This window comes from Peromyscus eremicus, chromosome 16_21 (assembly GCF_949786415.1).
Source record: "Peromyscus eremicus chromosome 16_21, PerEre_H2_v1, whole genome shotgun sequence".
NCBI classification, from domain to species: domain Eukaryota; kingdom Metazoa; phylum Chordata; class Mammalia; order Rodentia; family Cricetidae; genus Peromyscus; species Peromyscus eremicus.
The window spans coordinates 54,051,754-54,071,553 of NC_081432.1; the positions used below are offsets into that span (position 1 = coordinate 54,051,754).

Here is a 19,800-nt window from a genome sequence, read left to right on the forward strand (position 1 = left end):
GAAGTGGGGCTGTATCCACTCAACCAGAAACTGGACTTTATCACAGTTTCTAGCGAAACAACAGTCCTACAGTCTCTTTAGCTAAGTGACGAGAACTGGAACTTTGTCACACAGTCTCTCTCTCTCTCTCTCTCTCTCTCTCTCTCTCTCTCTCTCTCTCTCTCTCTCTCTCTCTCTCTTTTTTTTTTTTTACAAAAAAACACCCCACAGGGTTTTATTTCCATCCCATTGGGCAAGGCTCTGCAGGTCAGGGAGCAGGCTCTCATAGAGGAAAGAGGCCTCTACTCTACTTGTTGGCGATGAGCGGGTTCCGCAGCACCACAATGGAGATGTAGCGGTCCTTGTTGACAGGCTTGGACTTCTTCTTACCCTTGCCGCTCTTGGGGACCGCAGTCCACATCTCTTTCACATTCTCCAGCACCATGTTGCAGTGCCTGTCAAAGGCCTTCACTCGTCCCAGGAGCTTCTTGTCGTTGCGACAGTTAATGAGCACCTGTGTGTTCTTCTTGACTGACTGTGTGAGCACTGAGAGGGGGCCTGTGTTGAATTCCTCCTCCTCCCGCTTTCTGCAGCTCCTCTGGGGTCATCTCACTCTTGGGTTTATTGAGGAGACTCATGGTGGAGGTTTCGCTCGCAGATCACTCCCGCCTCCGTCACGCAGTCTCCTTAGCCACACAACAGTCATGTATTCTATTCAGCTAAATGGGGAATGGAGCCACCATCTTCCCCTTTTTGATTTTTCTGTCTATCAATTTGAAATTCCACTGACAGTGTTCTGATGCCTCATGCTAGTCATTGTAAGATGACTGGAAAAAGAAAACCAATAAGTAAGAAAAAAAAATTATCAATCCCCAATTAATAAAACTATGGCCTAACAGTGGTGGAACCTATATGTTCCCTAATAGCCTTAAGGAAAGAAGTTGAGACTTTTTCCATTTTGGAAGAATCAATACGAGTGTTACTTATAGCAGAAATTTTTTTCAGGTAGATTGCAAAAATCCAAAGGAAAGTTTGAATTATTCTAAACTCCCTTAAGGTGAGCTTGAACGCTGTCCCAAGAATGTTCTGAAGCATTGTATGATAAAGGAGTAAAACGAATCCAGTGGAATTGTGAGTGATATTCTTTTGATAATCTAACCTTAATATTTTAAATTTGGTTTCCTTTATGAAGTACTGCTTCTTCAAAAGCATTAAGTCTTTCCTGAATACCTCTATCCATGTGTTCCTGAATCAAAAGGGCAATAGAAATTTTTTTTGATAATTGATTCACAAGTTGAGCTGCATGAATTTGTTTAACCAAAGCAGCAGTAGAAAAAGCAAAACTAGCTGCAATAGCAATTAATATAGTAAATCTAAAATTAAAGTTCCCACACAATGTTTACCTCTGCACAAAGAATATACAACATTATCCATAACCTGTAAACCAGGATTAGCATACCAATCTCCAGTATTATTTACAGGAAGTAAAATATAACATGATTGGCCTAATGTAACAAAAGCCTTATATGTTACATTAGAAGAAATACATTTGGAACCTGTCTCAACTGAACTCTGCTGACTTCCCATGGGAGACCTTGACTGGGAGGAGGTTGGATTAGTGGATGGTTAGGGAGGGACAGCTGGGTGATAGGAAGGGGGAGGGAGGGATCTGTGGTTGGTATAAAAAGTGAATAAAATAATTTTAATAATCATAATAATAATAATGAAATTCTATTAGAAAGAACACAATGCTTACAAAGTATTTTAAATGAACCACTGTTAGTCTCAAAAATACATAAAGAACTAATGGCTTTACTATGTAAAATTGCATAAGGAGCTCCAGCACAGGCACTCTTGATCATTTGTATCAAACATTACTGGATAATACATAACCAAAGGTTCCCTGATCTGTCAGCTTCTCTAACTATAGCAGCAAAAACTACAGGCTCCCGTAAGATTTTTGGCCTCTTTTTAGGTTTCTTTTTTGAAAAGGAGATACTGAGGTGGCCAATCATCCTTAGGACTTTCAATTTCCTCTTCCTCTCCATCACTGTCTGTTTGAAGAGACTCTTCATTCTTCTTATCTCTTTCCTCTTCATTACTAACCTTTTTTCCTAATGGATTTTTAAAAAGAAGAGGAGAAATTGATTTATTTTGAGGACAGTTTTCTGTAGATTTTTTTTTCATTTACGTAAATCCCAACTTCAACTGGAGCCAAAGCTTGCTTGCTTAATGACCAATAAGTCAAAGCATTTACAGACATGCCTTGTGGCCCATTGGATTCTTAGCAAAATCTAGTATCTTCTACTTTGTCCCAACTATCAATATCTAGGGAGCCTTGATCAGGAAACCAAGGACTAAGCTTATGCACACACTGTAAAAACTCACAAACTTGATTGTCATCTACTTTTATTCCTTGCTTTCTCAATTATGTTTTAAAATATCAACAAAAAGCCTCCTTTCCTTAGACTCCACCTGTCCCATTGTATTAATTTTCTTTTCTCTAATAATCTCTCCCCAGCCCTATTTGGTGACCAGGGGATCTTTATTAATTCTTTTGTATTACCCACTCTCACCCAGCCCACCTCTTTGACAGGGAGTCTGCAGCACCCTTGTGGGATTCTCACTACACCAGAAACACCTTATTAATACTTATCCAACTTCACGTCTGCTGTTCAGGCACCACTTATGCTGGGGAGCAGCTGCAGCAGAGATCAGGAGAAGGGTCGATAGAGCAGGTGATGTAAAGAACTTGTGCTGGGCAGCAGTTTGAATCTTGTCTGGCCCTCTAGGAATATTTTATTTGATACTGTGCTGGGGAAGGAGTGTATGGAGATAGTATATGTCTCTCTCTTCCCAGGACTACAGAGTTTATTTTTATATCCTACAACAATGATTACATCAGTCTATATTTGCAATTAAAAAAATATCAAATACATGACTATTTTCCCAACATGAACCAAAATGTCCTTAAAAAGTCATAAATGTAAAATTCAGTGATCACAGTTCCTGGAACAAGTGGACAAAGTTTAACTAGTTGGGGAAGGAGAGGCCTTTAATATTTCCTCGTGGTCACTCTTGCCAGACAATTAGGATCTAAAAGGCCAATTCTTAACTTATAATAAGCAAACCAAAAAATCTTATCAATTTATACTCTAATCTATTTCAAACCTTTATATATCTCCTAATTTATGTATCCACATAATTTCTGCAACATTCCGTTCTTATTTTTATAATCTTCTAATGATTAACTTCTAATGTGAAATTATATCCTTTTTCTTGATTCTTAGTTTTCAAATTTGCATTTTATATCTATAAAAACACTAATATATTCACTACAAACTGAGCAGAAAATGTTCCCAAACTTATTTGTGGGTCTTTTGTTGTTTCCGATCTTGATATTCTTTTCCATCTCCATGGTCTAGTTAGGACATTCTGTTTAGAAATTTCATCAATATTAATACTTTCCTTTTTTTGTATTTTTTTCTTTTTAATATTAATACTTTCAAATGCATAGGTTTTATATTTCTTTTTCAATAAATTTACTCATCTTATTTCCTTTCCCAGACCATTTTAGACCATTACTATTTTGAGGGCAGCAGGGAACAAGTCAGTGAATCTAAAACCACTATACAAATGATATTATTTTGTAAGTAATAAAACTAAAGAAGAAAGTTGGACTGTATCAACTCAATTGTTAATTTCAAAATACTTTATGTTAATATAGATTTAGTTTATTGATATAAATTTAAGGTCAATTTTGTTATACTGTATGTATATTTCTACCTTTGTTTAAGGTATTATGGTTATATAATTTATTTAAAATTGTAATGTATAATTAAGAATTAGAGATTAATAATTAATCATCTATCATAATCAAACATATAATCTTGTTAGTTAAGTTTTCTAGATATACAAAGAAATATTTTAATTAGGTAGCCAATCTTCAAACACTTCAAAGGCCTACAGAATATGGCATTTAAACTGTTTTAAGAATTTAGACTTTTCTGGAGAGTGAGACATGTCTGTTCCTGGCAGCACCAATTAATTCAGAAGGATGATGGGCATTGAAAAACTCATTATGAAGTTTGCTTACAATGTAGAAAAAGCTAGCCATTTGGACAAGGAACTGCTCTTGCCTGGACTGCTTAAAAAACTGGACATGCAGGACCAATAGGAAGGTGACCACTGAACTTTGCTAAAACAAGGTGAAATGGTCCTTCAGGTTCCTGCCTCACAGAAGAAACTACCAGACATTCTTCAGGACACTGAGGAAAGCAACTGATCAACTTTGCCATTAGGCAGAACAGTCCTTCAAATTTCCTGCTTAACTAAAAAGTCTGCCAGACACTCTAAGACTATAGGCCGATGATGGATGCCCCAATGTTACTAAAGAACATTGGGTGAGTGTCCAGACAGACAGCTGCCTATCATTTCTAGCATTTTTTGGAAGTTGCTTACAATGTACTTCCTGTTTACTTAGGTAATATTATATTATTGTGGGGTCTTTGATGGAGTTGAAGACTAGATATTTATAATTATAGTTTTCCTTAATTATGATAATTATGATACAAGGTAAATTAGATATAAAACCTTAGACTCACAAAAATATGCTGATGATAGAATATTTTCTTTAATTTTGCCAAATACAAATAGACTTTAGACAATGTAACTGTAATTCCTGTTGATAACTTTTCTTTTATATGTAATTTTACTATATTAAAATGAAATCATTGTTTTTGATTAGACAGAGAAATGGAAGTATGGTGGGATATCTTTCTGTAGGTTGTGATTGTGTGTTGCTATCATTGGTTAATAAAGGAGCAGCTATGGCCTATGTTAAGGCAGAATAAAGCCATTCAGGGAATCCAAGCATAGAGAAAATGCAAATCAAAGCAGAGAGAAATACAAATCAAAATGACTCTGAGATACCATCTTACACATGTCAGAATGGATAAGATCAAAAATACTGGTAACAGCTTATGTTGGAGAGGATTTGGGGTAAAGGGAACACTCCTACACTGTTGGTGGGAATGCAAACTGGTACAGCCACTTTGGAAATCAGTATGGTGCTTTCTCAGAAAATTGGGAATCAATTTCCTTCAAGGCCCAGCTATACTACACTTGGACATATACCCAAGGAATGATCAATCATACCACAAGGACACGTGCTCAAATATATTCATAGCAGCATTATTTATAATAGGCAGAACCTGGAAACAACCTAGATGGCCTTCAACTGAAGAATGGATAAAGAAAATGTGGTACATATACACAATAGAGTACTAGTCAGCAGAGAAAAAAATGACATCATGAGGTTTGCAGGCAAAGGGATAGAAACAGAAGATATCATACTGAGTGAGGAAACCCAGACTCAGAAAGACAAACATGGTATGTACTCACTCATAAGTAGGTACTAGAAGTAAAGCAAAGGATAACCAGAGTGCAACTCACAGCTCCAGGGAGGCTAGCTAGTAAAGAGAATCCTAGGAAAGACACAGGGATTACCCAGTGATGGAGAAATGGATGAGATCTACATGAGAAAACTTGGGGTGTGGGATAATGGAGGGCAAGGGTCAGGGGAAAGAGAGCTTAGGGGAGCAGAAGGTCCTAGCTGGATCAGGAACAGAGTGGGAGAACAAGAAAGAGATATCATGATAAATGAAGGCACCATGGGAATAGGAAGAAGCAGAGTTCTAGAGAGGTCCCTAGGGGGGTAATGTTGGCATGGGGAGGAGTAAGGACAGAGGTAATCCGTGGTTGATATGTAAAATGAATAGAAAATCTCTTAATAAAAAGAAAAAATATTCATTTTACATACCAAACATAGATCCCTGTCTCATCCTTCTTCCCCTCTAGTCTTCCCCCAAGACTGACCATCCAATCCCCTCCTCCAAAAGGGTGAGACCTCCCATGGGGAGTCAGCAAAGCCAGTACATTCAGTTGAAGCAGGACTAAAGCCCTCCCCATGGCATCAGGGCTGAGTCAAGTGTCCCACCGTAGGTAATGGGCTCCAGAAAGCCAGCTCATGCACCAAGAACAGAGCCTGATCCCATTGCCAAGAGCCCCTCAAACAGACCAAGCTACATAACTGTCTCCCATATACAGAGGGCCTAGTCTAGTCCCTGTCATTATAGAGCCTTCATCTAGTAACTGAGAGAAGCAGATGCAGAGGGCCAAAGCCAAACACCAGGCTGAGCTCCAGGAGTCCAGTTGAAGAGAAAGAAGAGGGATAATATGAGCAAAGGGAGGTCAAGATCATGATGGGGAAATCCCCAAAGATAACTGAATCAAGCTCATAGGAACTCACAAACTTTAGAATGACAGCTGTGGAACCCTGCAATTTTAATAATACAACTGCTGATCATGAATTTCAGATGATGAAATCTGTTAAGTGTAAATTGCAGTACAGTTTATTTTCTGTATTCACCCTTGTTCACTTCTCATTAGAACGATAGAACAAGCGTTAGTAAGTTAAACTATTTCACACGAAACTAGAGTACAGTCTCATAAGCCCAAGTGTTGTGGACTGACCATCTAAATGATGAAGAAAAGAAGAACAAAGAATATGAAAGTACTGACTACTGTGGGATGTCTTACTGTATGCTGTGAATATGTGTTGCTGTGACTGGTTAATAAAGAAGCTGCTCTGATCAGGTTATAGCCAGGCAGGAAATCTGAGAAAGACAGGAAGAAGAAATGCAGAGGTGGAGGAGATGTAGCAAAACATAGGTTAAGAATTATAGGTTAATTTAAGTAAAAGTGCTAGTCAGTAATAAGCCTGAGCAAATGGCCAAGCAGTTATAATTAATATAAGCTTTTGAGTGATTATTTTATAAGTGGCTACAGGACCATGGGGAGCGGGACAGGACACAGGAAAACTGCTGGTTACAACTGACACCTGAAAAGTTCTTAATACTTCAGATTTTACTCCTCCATTTCCATTCAGAAAAGCACAGGACTCTCAGGGATATCAACCAAACATGTCCTATCATGTTGAAATAAGACTAAGTATATCCTCTTAAGTTAAGGCTGCCTGAGGTGAATCAAAAGTAGGCAAAAGAGTCAGAGAAAGGCCCTGTTCCCACTGTTAAAAGTCCCACAAAAAGACTAAATGACACAACTGTAACATGTGCACTGGGCCTAGGTCAGTCCCGTGCAAGCTCTCTGGTTGTCACAGTTCAATCTCTGTGAGCCCTGATGATCCCAGGTTAGTTGATCCTGTGGGTTTTCTTGTGGTGTCATTGACCCCTCTGCCTCCTGCAATCCTTTCTCTCTGTCCAATTCTCCACAGGTGCCTGCCCTTAGGAGATTTCTACCAAGGTCCAGAACAGAAACTACAAGAGGCTAGGACATGATCTGAGGGATATCAAATGAATCTAAGCACACTGACTTCTTTAGTCCACTCACTTTATTCTTCTCAGTCAATTATACCTACACAGCTTCTTTTCTGTTCTCATACTTAACTCCTCTCATTCCCTTCTGCTCTTTTCTCACATCTATCCAGTTCTTTCCATTTCTTGACCCGATTTGTTTATTAATTAGCAACTTGTTAGTAAAACCTACAAGGTAAACTCTCAGGGACAAGTATTCTGATATGAGTCACACTTTGCCAAGACTTGGTCAGGTTAATTTGTGACTGACAATAGCTGTAGGTTGTAAAAAGTTCTGGCTATCTCTTAAAGGGATGGCTACAAGGTTTACAAAGGAAGAAATTAAACCAATGAGAGATTTAGGAAAAGGGCGAAGAATATTTGTACTCTTTTATGTGATTAATAATATCCAGATATGGTTAGTCAGTTAACAGCCTTTTTCTGTTAATCACCTGAATCTCAGGACCTATACATATATAGTCTACTGAGCCTAAAATCTTGCATAAAAAATTGATGTAAAAAAAAGTTCAAAGTGTATATTGTTTTTTGATCAGAGTGAGGAGGTGCCAGTGGAGGAAGCTTAGGGCAAAACAAGTGCTATTGATCTCTTTTTTTTTTTTTTTGGTTTTTCGAGACAGGGTTTCTCTGTGTAGCTTTGCGCCTTTTCCTGGAACTCACTTGGTAGCCCAGGCTGGCCTCAAACTCACAGAGATCCGCCTGGCTCTGCCTCCCGAGTGCTGGGATTAAAGGCATGCGCCACCAACGCCCGGCTTAAAGCCTTTCTTTTATTTATTTATTTGCTTATTTATTTATTATGTATACAACAGGTATGACTGCAGGCCACCAACGCCCGGCTTAAAGCCTTTTATTTATTTATTTATTTATTTATTTATTTATTTATTTATTTATTTATTTATTTATTTATTTATTATGTATACAACAGGTTTGACTGCAGGCCAGAAGAGGGCACCAGATCTCATTACAGATGGTTGTGAGCCACCATGTGGTTGCTGGGAATTGAACTCAGGACCTCTAGAAGAGCAGTCAGTGCTCTTAACCTCTGAGCTATCTCTCCAGCCCGCTATTGATCTCTTGAAAGACTAAGATATACCAAGGCCAAAACCTGCACTATCACTTTTAGTTCTATATAATTCTTCTAAAGAGTTTTGTTCTAACAATGCCAGGCACCTTCAATTCTACTCTATGAAAGTTCTATGAGGTCAGTATTTACCTTGTCAGTGGCTAAAATGGAGAACAAGACCTCTAAGTGTCTACAGTCCACATGGCACAATAGACCCAGTTATGAAGCATATTTAGTATGTTTCTAATCATATCAATTGTACAGTTAAACAGGAAACCATCTTCTAGGCTATCCACAGTTCTGTGCCCATAAGATTAAGATGCAGTCATGAGATTACATGTACATATAACATGGAAATGCACAATAAAAGAGGTGGTATCACGGCTGTTATTGCACAAGAAGTTTACAACAAGAAACAATTTATTAAAAGGCAGTAATTCCATAATGCCTTGTGTGATGGTTTCCTCTAACAGAACCCTTATTTTGATAGGTTGACCTTCTGAACTCTAGTTGTCACCTGCTATATACTCTCATGGTCTTTTGCTAGAAGCAGCTCTCAATACCTCCCTGTCTCCTGCAGGATTTCATGAGCTCTGACTAGTATTTCACTGTGGGTCTCTGCATCTGCTTCCATCAGTTGCTGGATGAAGCCTCTCTGATGATGATTATGCTAGGCTCCAGGTTGCAAGAAAAGCAGAGTATCATTACAGATCGTTTCATGGACTCTCCCACCCCCCACATGTTTGTTTCTATCCTAGTTCTCAGGGCTATCAAGCCTCTGGTTCGTGGTCCTCCAGGTTGTGTCAGGCATGGGCTCTCTCTGGTGGCAAGAGTCTCAAGTAGGACCAGTCATTGGTTGGACACTCCCACAATCTCTGTGGTACCTACCTTTACCCAGCACAACTTGCAGGTCAAATTGTATGACAAATTGTAGGTCAAAGTTATTATGACTGGATTTGTTTCCCAATCTCTCCACTGGAAAGCCTTGCATGGTTACAGAAGATTTCCAGTTTAGGTTATGTATCCTCCATTACTATAGTGTTCCATAGAGTCACCATTAAAGATGCCTGGGAGTTCCTACTGTACTAGGTTTCTACCACAGCAAATGCCCTCCATTTCCACCAATCTCTCCCAGGACTCTCTCCTTCCATTCTCCATCCTGTTCACTCCTGTTTCTATCTCCAACTGCCCCAAGTCCACCTATGAAGTCTATTCTATTTTCCTTCCCATAGAGATCCATGTATCCTGCCTTGAGTCTTTCTGGTTCTATAGATTGCAGCATGCTTATCCATTATTTTACAGCTCATATCCACTTATAAGTGAGTACTTACCATTTTTGTCTTTATGAGTCTGTGTTACCTCACTCAGACATCTGGTAATTTTAAATATAGAATCAGTTAGTAGTGACTGGGGGAAGGACTTTTTTAGCAATGTAGATCCCACTGTCACATTGGTTAATGATAATGTTGTTGATGGAGGGCAAGTGTGGGTATGTTGTAGTCACATCCACAGTACCCACTGCTCAGAGTCCCTGATCTGAGAATGTACTCTATGTGTAATATATACACCTAACCTCTTATTTACTATGCACTAAGAAATTATTTTATGTGTATGGGTGTTATGCCTGCATTTTTGTCTGTGTAACCTGCCATGATTTTGTCCATGAAGGGCAGATAGGGTATCAGATCCCCTGGGTCTAGACTTACAGGTGATTGTGAGCTGCCATGTGGGAGTTGAGAAATGAACCTAGGACCTCTACAAGAGCAGCCAGTGCTCCTACCTATGGAGCTATCTCTCTATTCACAAGCATGTGCATTGTATGCTACTAGAATCAAAAGAGTGATGTTTAGAGATGCTAAAAAAAAATACACTAACCCTCTCTTCTCTGAAGTGTTAGAATCAATCTACATTTATTTACTAAGTGACTTACTGTTCCTTTTCTGAGTTTTCATGCACCTTTCATTGTTTTAAGAAATAGGGGAAAGTGGAATATTTAATATGAGAAGAATCAAATAAATCTAATGTGTGGTTTGCAGTAAATTCTCCTATGGCAATTAACAAGTACTGACTGTTATGAATATGTGTAAACTGGTGAATTTAGATACTGAACAAATTATTTTAAATGTATATTTTTGAAAAACAATTGTCTAAAAAGGGTCAATACAATATCTTAACATGAAAAAAATTCAAATGCATTTTTGTAAAATAAAAAACAGCCTAAAATGGAGATGAAATTTTATTCGTGTTCCTGATGAGAACATTAATGACAACAAGTCCCAGGAAGGGGATTGAAGACAGGTATGACTGGAGAATGACTATATATTTTCTATTACTGAGAGGGGCAATAGGAAAATTGTATTCTTCTAGCTCTTATAATTTGATGCCAGCTAGAGGACATTAGAGATACCTCACTGCATCCAGCAAATCTCAAGCTTTGTTGACATAACAAATTTGATTTACAATGGATACTCTGTTCTTTCCTAAGTGACAGCATTTCAGGAGAATGAGGATGTTCTTGCAGGAGGAGGTCATGACCCTGTAGTTGTTTGCTGGCTCTATTTCACCGAGATTAACATAAGCTTGCTTTGGACACTGAAGACAGTAAAAACATCATGGGTATTAGATTTGCTCATCAATCCCAACAGATTCGTGCTTTGGGAGAGCCTACTGAATATCTTCTCCAGGACCTACAGACTTATCTGCTACTTTGGTGGTGAACTTTGTCTCATATTTATCTAAGAGAACTGAGGCTGTTTTTTTCTTTCTTTTTTTTTTTTTTACCTTTCTAGAGCTTTATTGAGAGAGAGAGAGAGAGAGAGAGAGAGAGAGAGAGAGAGAGAGAGAGAGAGAGAGAGAGAGAGAGAGAGAGTGGGGAGAATATGAAAGGAGAGAGTGAGGAAAGAGAGCCCAAGGCTGTTCTGGGTTATTAAAATATGAAGTGGACAGAATCCTTTTATTTTGTCAACATTTATACATGTTCTCTAGGCACCTTGATAGTCATATTCTTTTGTGTAAGCAAATTCCTTCTACACCTCACCTACTTGAATTGCTGACAAGTGCAGAGCAGTCTTGTTTTGTATCTGTGTTATAAGGAGGAAAAAAGATGAAATGCTTGTAAAACCAGCTCCTTGGGGATCTGCTATAACATAGTCATTTTAACACAGTAGCTGTGTGGGTTGTGTCTCTATGAAGAATATGGGATGGGATGTATCCTGACAGCCTTGATATAGAGTGGAACATGTAAAATTTTTGAATGTGGGTTCGATACATGAGTAAGGCATCTCGTTTCTTTTTTTTCTGCAGTAGAAGTGTTAAGGTTACATGTGGCTTGCCTTTTAAACATATTTTCTGCTCCGATAATAATAGATCTATTAATTCTATTTATGCACTGATACTTAGCAAAGATAAGCATATAGTTAAGAATATTAAGTTCTTTTTTTGGTTTTTTGAGCCAGGGTTTCTCTGTGTTGCTTTGCACCTTTCCTGGAACTCGCTCTGTAGCCCAGGTTGGCCTCGAATTTGTATGTTAATAAGTAAAGTATGCCTTTACTTATGACCCTCAGAGGTCATGGCCATGAACCAAAGTCAAGTGGTGGTAGCACATGCTGTTTTTCTGATCACATGGCAGTCAGAGTCTCTGTGCATTCAAGGACACAGCCAAGTGTGGTGACACACGCCTTTAATCCCAGTACCAAATATAGAGAACTGGAGGTCTGTATAGACAGGCAGTGATGAGGAAGTGATGTGGCTGTGCTTAGAGACAATGAGAAGGTAGAACAGCAAGGCAATAAAGGCGCAGGTTAGACAGAAAGAGGCTCTCTTGGGAAGCTATGGCAAGGTGGTAAGCTAAGATTAGTTGACTGCTATTGCTCTGATCTCTATGGCTTGCACCCCTGTACTTGGCTCTGTATTTCTTATTTAATAAGACTGGTTAGAAATTTGATTACACATAACATAACCTGATTAAGGTCCCCCTTCCAACACCCCCCCCCTCACTCTATTCCTCCCAGTTCTCCACTATCTGGATCCACTTCCTTTCTGTCATTCATGGAAAACAAACACACTTCTAAAAGATAATAAAACAACACAGGGTCCAGCACATCAAAAGTGAACAAAACAAATGGAAGGAAAAGAGCCCACACCTTCAACAAGGTGAACCACTTCTGCTCTGCCATTCCAAGCTGACTAGATCAAATCCTCTAAAACTGTGTGCTTATATACACCCCTCTTCCTTTTCCGTTGTTTCTGATCTGTGTCATGGTGAAGGGAAGTCTGGCTAGCATAATTAGTCTGTTGAATTAAAACAACTTAAAAGGGAAAAAAACACACAGAAAAAGATGACCCAGTGAAAATAACAAAGCCAAGTGGTTTAGATTGCTACTGAAGAAGAAAACAAACAAACAAACAAGGAGTGGAGTGGTTTAAATTGCTACTGAAGAAGAAAACAAACAAACAAACAAGGAGTGGAGGAGGACTTAGGTGTTAAGCAAGAAATAAATATCTGAGTGTATCAATAATCTGTTTCCAAATGGGAAAACTGACTTAGCCCATGCCTCAAGGACCATGATAGGAAACAGTTTAGTGGAGACTGTGGAAATATAATGTACTAATGGTGAGCTACAATTTGAACTAATATGATGCTTATCTCTTGTGTGAAGTAATGGCACTCATGAAATTTATTGTGAGCAACATTTGAAGGAGAAATATTCTTTCAGATTTAAAATCTCTGGTTATATTATGTAAGGACCCACCCCCATAATACAATATGCAACTGTCCAGTTTAGGATATTAAAAATTTGTTAAGAATCAAAAATTAAAAAAAAAACAGTAAAACCAGATTGTGATGTTTTCTAGAGGATGTAAGAACATGGGAGTTGATCTCTGCTCTACAAAGAGGTACAATGCAAACACACTGCTTAGATGTGGGAGACAGTTGAGATAAAGAGTGAACCAGGGCCTTAGAATTGAAGCAAGAGACAACAGCAAAGAGACAACAACACATTCTAAGAGTGGGAGTCCACCACTGAAAACATCCTGGGAAGCAGTGCCAGAGTAGAGGTTCTGGATCTGCTAGAGAATGAATTCCTGTGATAAAACCCTGAGGGAGAGACATGGAAACAGTATTTAGACTTTCACACTTCCCAGTTCTGCCTCCAAGGGCTTTATCAGATGGGGAAAACTTCCTATTACTTTTATCCAGATTTAGAAGAAGAAGAAAAAGAAAAAGAAAAATAACCAATGAGTAATTTTGTTCCTTATATGTTTTGTTGCTTTTAAAATGAGTTTTAAAATCTTTCTAAATGCTGAAATACATACATTTTCATTTCAGAAACCAACTGTAAAAATTCACTTGTCATGTATTACTAAATATTGTTCGCTTTCTCAAGTAAACTTTTATCCATGCCCTGAATTTGATTTTTAACTTCCTCTTTAGTGGAGATATCAGTGGATTTTACTTTTTCATTTTTTAAAAGAAAATTATTGGGATTACTAAATGCTAATTTTTCTTATTTAGAAAAAAACTGTTAATAGAGACCTAATTAGCAGTCACATTTGCATAATGACATTCTGTTAATTTTGGTCATTTTAGCATTTAACACTTAGACAACTTTTACCCCCTACTTCCCCTATAGCAGATTCTGCGTTATTTCCCACATTCAGAGAGAAACAATCAAGTTCAACTAAAGTAAAGATGACACATTCAACTGATTCACCTCACTTCTTTAATTGGTGACATGAGAATGTTTCCTCCTTATGAAGAACAATGGCAAGTCCTGATGAGATCTTGAAGAGAGTAACAAAAGCATGACAGAATTAACAAGATGTGCTCATGTTGTACTGATGGCACACTGCTTGCTCATTACCTGGGGCTTGATACAGAGTAGACATTAACCAAAGTTAACTTCAGATGTAAAGTCACTAAGTTGGATTCAGCACTCCATACTGGAAACAGGAAGCAAGAGCACTTTGACAATTGCATGCTGCTCAGGGCCTCTACCTCAGGAAGGACTTTACCTTCCAGTAGCTTGAGACTTGCCCTACCTCCAGTGCTCACATGGCTGACGTTATTTTCAGGCCCCTATTTGGCACAGCAAGTAGCAATATCTCTACCCCCTATAATGATGACACATCCCTTGGTGGTGGCCTTCACAACTTCATTCATGAGTGTTTTTGTTCCCTTAGCAAAGGCATCCCATTCAAACATGCCCATGGTTCCATTCCAAATAATAAGGTTTACCTGGGTCATAATCTGAGCATTGTTTTTAATGCTCTCAGGACCATAGTCCAAACCCATCCAGCCAGATGATATGCATATTCTAGAGTGACTTGTCCAACTTTTGCATGCTCATCAAACTTGTCAGCAGTTACAAAGTCAACAGGAAAGTTTATCTTTACACCATTATTTTCTGCTTTGGCCATGATCTCTGAAAATTTTGGCTCTCTTCTTCAAACAAGGAAGCGCTAATCTCCATGTTATTGAGTTCCTTCAGGAAGATGTAAACCATCCCAGCTCCAAAAATCATGATGTTGACTTTGTCTAACATATTTTTGATGAGTTGGCTCTTGTCTTTCACTTTGGATTTGAGCTCAGCAGCAATAGGTGCTAAGGAATATTTATCTGATAGAGCTTGGTATTAGGCATTGTGATATATTGACTAGCACAGGATACTAGGAAAGATTACCAGGAAGGGTTTCTCTGAATGTTCTAAGACTTTGGCAAAGTAATCTAGTTCCTTCTTCATGAAGAACCCAGATGCCTTCTGGGACAAATTTACTCCCACCATGGAACTGTGGGCCTGATGTACAGTGCCAAAATCGTCATGGATGCAGATATCTCTGAGTTTCGACAGTGATGCTCTGAAGGCTTCTACTTTAGCTGGGTCAGTGATAGTCTTTCTTCCAGAGGGATCCTGACCCTTGCCTTCTTCCTCCACATGGAAGCACAGGTTCTCCAATAGGATGACAGACCCATTATCTGGGTTGGCACAAGATTTCTCTACTTTTGAGCCCACATATACTTCAGGAACAAAACATCCTTGCCCAGCCTGGATTTGAGCTCAGCAGCAACAGACACCAAGGAGTATTTATCTGGCATAGGGACACCATCAGGCCAGCCAAGGTAACTCATGAGAACTACAGACTTGGCTCCTTTTTCCAGACAATGCTTGATGCTTGGGATGGCAGCCTTGATTCTCTGGTTGTTGGTGATTTGGTTGTTCTTCATAGGAACGTTAAAGTCTACTCTCATGATGACTCCTTTCCCCTTAAGGTCTACTTTGTCCAGAGTCAACTTACTAGAAAGAGGCATCTTGATGGTATGTTGAACAACCTCTTTACTGCTTCTTGGTGGAGTTTTTAACTCTTGAGTCTTGGCCCAATCTCTTTGAGTTCTAAGTCTCCTGCACAACAGCCCGTGACAGGCTTTGAGAGGAATTCCAGCTCTGTGATTGATCTTGATCCTGTCTATCTTGATTTGGAAAGTTTTGCCTGATAGAGATTCAAACTGCCATCCTAGAATACTAAACAGTGAAACTCAGAGCTGAGCGCTAAAGATGGGAAATTAAAAAGCTTTCAAAATAAAAAGTGCCAGAGGTTCAGACTTTTTTTCCCTCCTGCTTCTTGGTTCTACATCGTCTTTCAATTCTGTTTTGTTCTTAAGAAATTTAAAAGTATAACCAACCATGAGATTACCAAAAAATTACGTAACTCTTCCCCACATCCAATCTCTATTTATATTACTGAACAAAATCATCAGCAATGCAAATGATGAAAAACTGAAAGAAATTTCCTTTAATTCAAGGCAGCATATGATGTGTCTTCTATCCTTAATTAATATTTCTGCTGAGCTTGGTATTAGGCATTGTGATATGTTGTTGCTTTGTGTTGGAAATATGTATTTTTCTTAGTATAGGGTTCTTAAATTATTTATTTATTTTTAGACTTTAGTGAAAGAATGCTTGCTGCCTCCTGCAGGAGACTAAGACAGGATACTAGCAAAGAGAACATCATATTCTTTTCAGAAATTATGATATTGTCCCTTTTCTTTTTTCCTTCTTTCTTTGGATTACTTCTTGTATAATTTAGAAATCAAGTATTTCTTGAGTTGGAACTTTCTGCCAAAATTGAAAATGAGTAAAAAAAAATACAAAAATATATTTATAAATATTGGTTGAGTGGTGAAACTAGTATGAATGATATCTCTCCAGGTTGCTCTTTTTGTTCAGGATTGCTTGGGCTGTCTGGGGTCTTTGGAGTTTCCACATGTACTTTTGGAGGTTTGTTCTTCTGTTTCTGTGATGACAGTCGTGTAGGATTGCTTTGAAACTGTAAATGACTTTTAAGTAGGTTGACCAGATTCACAATATTATTTATACAAAACTGCAAATGTGTGTGTGTGGGGGGGGTGTTTACACATTCCAGTGTCTTCCCCAGTTTCTTTTAGAGATATAAAGCTTCCATTGTCAAGGTCTTTCACTTTCTTAGTTTCCTCCCACAATTTTGTTTGCTTTTTGAGGCTATTGTGAATAAGAGTGTTCCCTCTTCCCATGATCTCTTTCTCAGTATGTTTGTTATGTCTGTATGGAAGGACTACTAATATTTGTAACGTAACTTTGTGTCCTATATTTCTAAAATGTTGATAGTTTCTAATTTTTTTCTGCTGTAATTTACCACACCTTATATATAATATAATATCATCAAAAATAGTAATAATTTGAGCTCTTTTCCTATCTGTATCCTTTTAATTTATTTCTTTTGTCTTATTGTTCTAGCTACCGCTTCAAGCACTATGTTGCAAAAGTGTGAGGAGAGTGGACAACCCGGTCTTATTCCCAATGTAACCAAATAACAGAGTTTTTCTCCATTTAGGGTAATGTTGGTTGTGGGTTTGTCATATAGAATCTTTATTATATTGAGGTATGTTCCCTCCCATCCAAGTTTGCTTAGGACTTTTGTCATGAAGCCAATCAGTTCCCAAATAACCACTGAGAGACATTATTAATTAGAAATGCTCAACATATAGCTTAGGCTCATATTTTAGCTAGCTCTTATAGCTTATTTTTATTAACTTATTTTTATTAACATATGTGCTGCCCTGAGGCTTGTTTACCTCATGTATATACTTCACATCCTGCCTGCTCTGTGTCTCATGGCATCTCCTCATGACTCCTCAGACTCTGCTCTTCTTCTCCCCAGCATTCTCTCTGCCCCAAATACTATCTAGTGATTGGCAAGTCAGCTTATTATTAACAACAAGAGCAACACATTTTCACAGTCTACAGAAGGATTATTCCACAGCACTTCCCCTGATTTGTCTAATTAAAAAGGAAGGTTTTTATTTTAACAGAGTAAATTTATATACCACAAAAAAGTTATCAGTTAAGAATTATAATTACAATATCCAATCCTTTTGTCTTAGGCAAAATAGAGAAAATACTCCATCAGCTGTCTTCTGAAGAGTCCAGAGTTTTGTATCTAATTTACTTTCTGCAATGATTAGGGAGAACAGTAACTGTAACTATCTAGTCTTCAACCACATCAAAGACATGAAAAGGATAAAATAATATTTCTGAGTAAACAGGAAGTGCAGAGCAAGCAACTTCCAAGTTAAGATACCCTAGTTTCTTGTGAAACATTGAGGCATCCAACTTTGTCCTACAGGCCTAGTAATCTGCCAGATATTTTTTGAGATGCAGGGAGTTTTGAAGGACTGTCCTAACCATGCCTTGGCCAAGCTTGGCAGCCACTCTTTTGTACATCTTGCTGGTCCAGTTTGAAATGTATGCTGTCAGAAATTGAGGCAAGTTTTCTTTGCCCAATTGACTAGTTTTTGCCATAAAGAAAGCAAAATCCGAATAGAGGTTCTTTGATACTCATGATTCTCTTTTGAAGTAAATTGGTGCTGTCTGGAGCAGACATATCTCACTGTCATGAATAGCCTTTGGTTATTAAACATCCTGAATGTCATATTCTGTAGATCTTTGAAGTGTTTGAAGACCATCTATCTAAATATATCTGTTTAACCTTGAAAACATTCTAATATGACAAGTTTGATTATTATAAAAGACTAATTACTTACCTGTATTTTTAATTTTAGCAAATTATAGTATAGCAAAAATAACTTTATATTTCTATCAATAAACCAAAATTCATACTAATGTAAAATATTTTGAGATTAATATTTGTTTTTTGGATTAAAGTATACTCAATAATTTACCATTTTCCTATAATTTCTATATCATACACTTGTTTTTTACTTTAGAAAGAGATCCTTGAATTTAACTCTTTGTTGAGCATTTTCTCTGACTATGATCAATAACAATTTATAACCAACCCCCATAAACAATGAGAAACATCCATAATCCATTGAATTACCACAACCCACTTATAACCCATCTCTTGGGAATGTGGGCATCATTTTTTATACTACCTTCTGTTATCTGTGGGTGATGATATTTTTGGGAAAACCTTAAGAAAATCAGGATAATTGTTAAGTCTTGACTAGAGTAATTTGTGAGTTTGGACAATTCAGCAAGCAGCCTTGAGGCTGTTTGAGATGAAGAATTCTGAGAAGACTGTAACAGAGGCATTTTGAGATGCTTGATCACCTGGGCCAAATATTTTCATTGGTGTCTGGTCTGTGTGTTCTGATAATACACAAACTTTTAAAGGTAATCTGCATGTCTGTATTAATGCAGTACAGACTGTGTGTTTTACATAAGTTATCCAAAGATGATTTTTTCGTTTTATATTTGAGCAGATAAAATATACATTACCTGCTTTGTAGTTTTTCTAGGTTTGTTTCTTTATGTATGTAATGAGGATTTTCAGGGGGACCTGCCCCTATCAAACCTGATCCATATTAACCTGGAATGAATCCACAGCCTCTCATTTCCTGTGGAAATAAAAGCATAACCTCTTTCCCAAAGCAACATATCTCTGACTTCTATTTTGAAGTCAAGATATTTTTAAAATATATAGGTTGTTTTAATATGACAGCTTTCATAATCAAATGTCTCTTAGTAGCTATTGCTTCTTTATCAGTAGTCAAAAAATTTTAAAGACAACACCATAGCATATAGGATCCAGACTACCTGTTTATTTTCTATGTTTGTATGGCTTTTTCCTTCATATTACTTTATTCTTTCTTTAAAGACTTTACTTTATTATTTTTAAACTATTTTTATGACTGTCTATACCATTTCTCTTTTCTCTCCCAAGCCTATGTACATTTTTAAACACGCTTAAGAGGTTTTTTTTTTTTCCTTCTGAATTTGTCTCTAAAGCACATCTGTAATCTTTTCTGTCTGCATGAGCAAAACTTAAATTCACCATGCATTTTAGTTCATAGTGTTCTGGTGGAGCTCT

The 19,800-nt window shown here is 37.7% G+C and overlaps 2 pseudogenes; both read right to left on the reverse strand.

Annotated features, from left to right (window-relative positions):
• Positions 1–217: 217 nt before the first annotated feature.
• On the reverse strand, positions 218–2,829 carry LOC131926525 (small nuclear ribonucleoprotein Sm D2-like; annotated as a pseudogene).
• Positions 2,830–14,139: 11,310 nt separating this feature from the next.
• LOC131926537 (phosphoglycerate kinase 2-like) lies at positions 14,140–15,769 on the reverse strand (annotated as a pseudogene).
• Between the last annotated feature and the right edge of the window lie 4,031 nt (positions 15,770–19,800).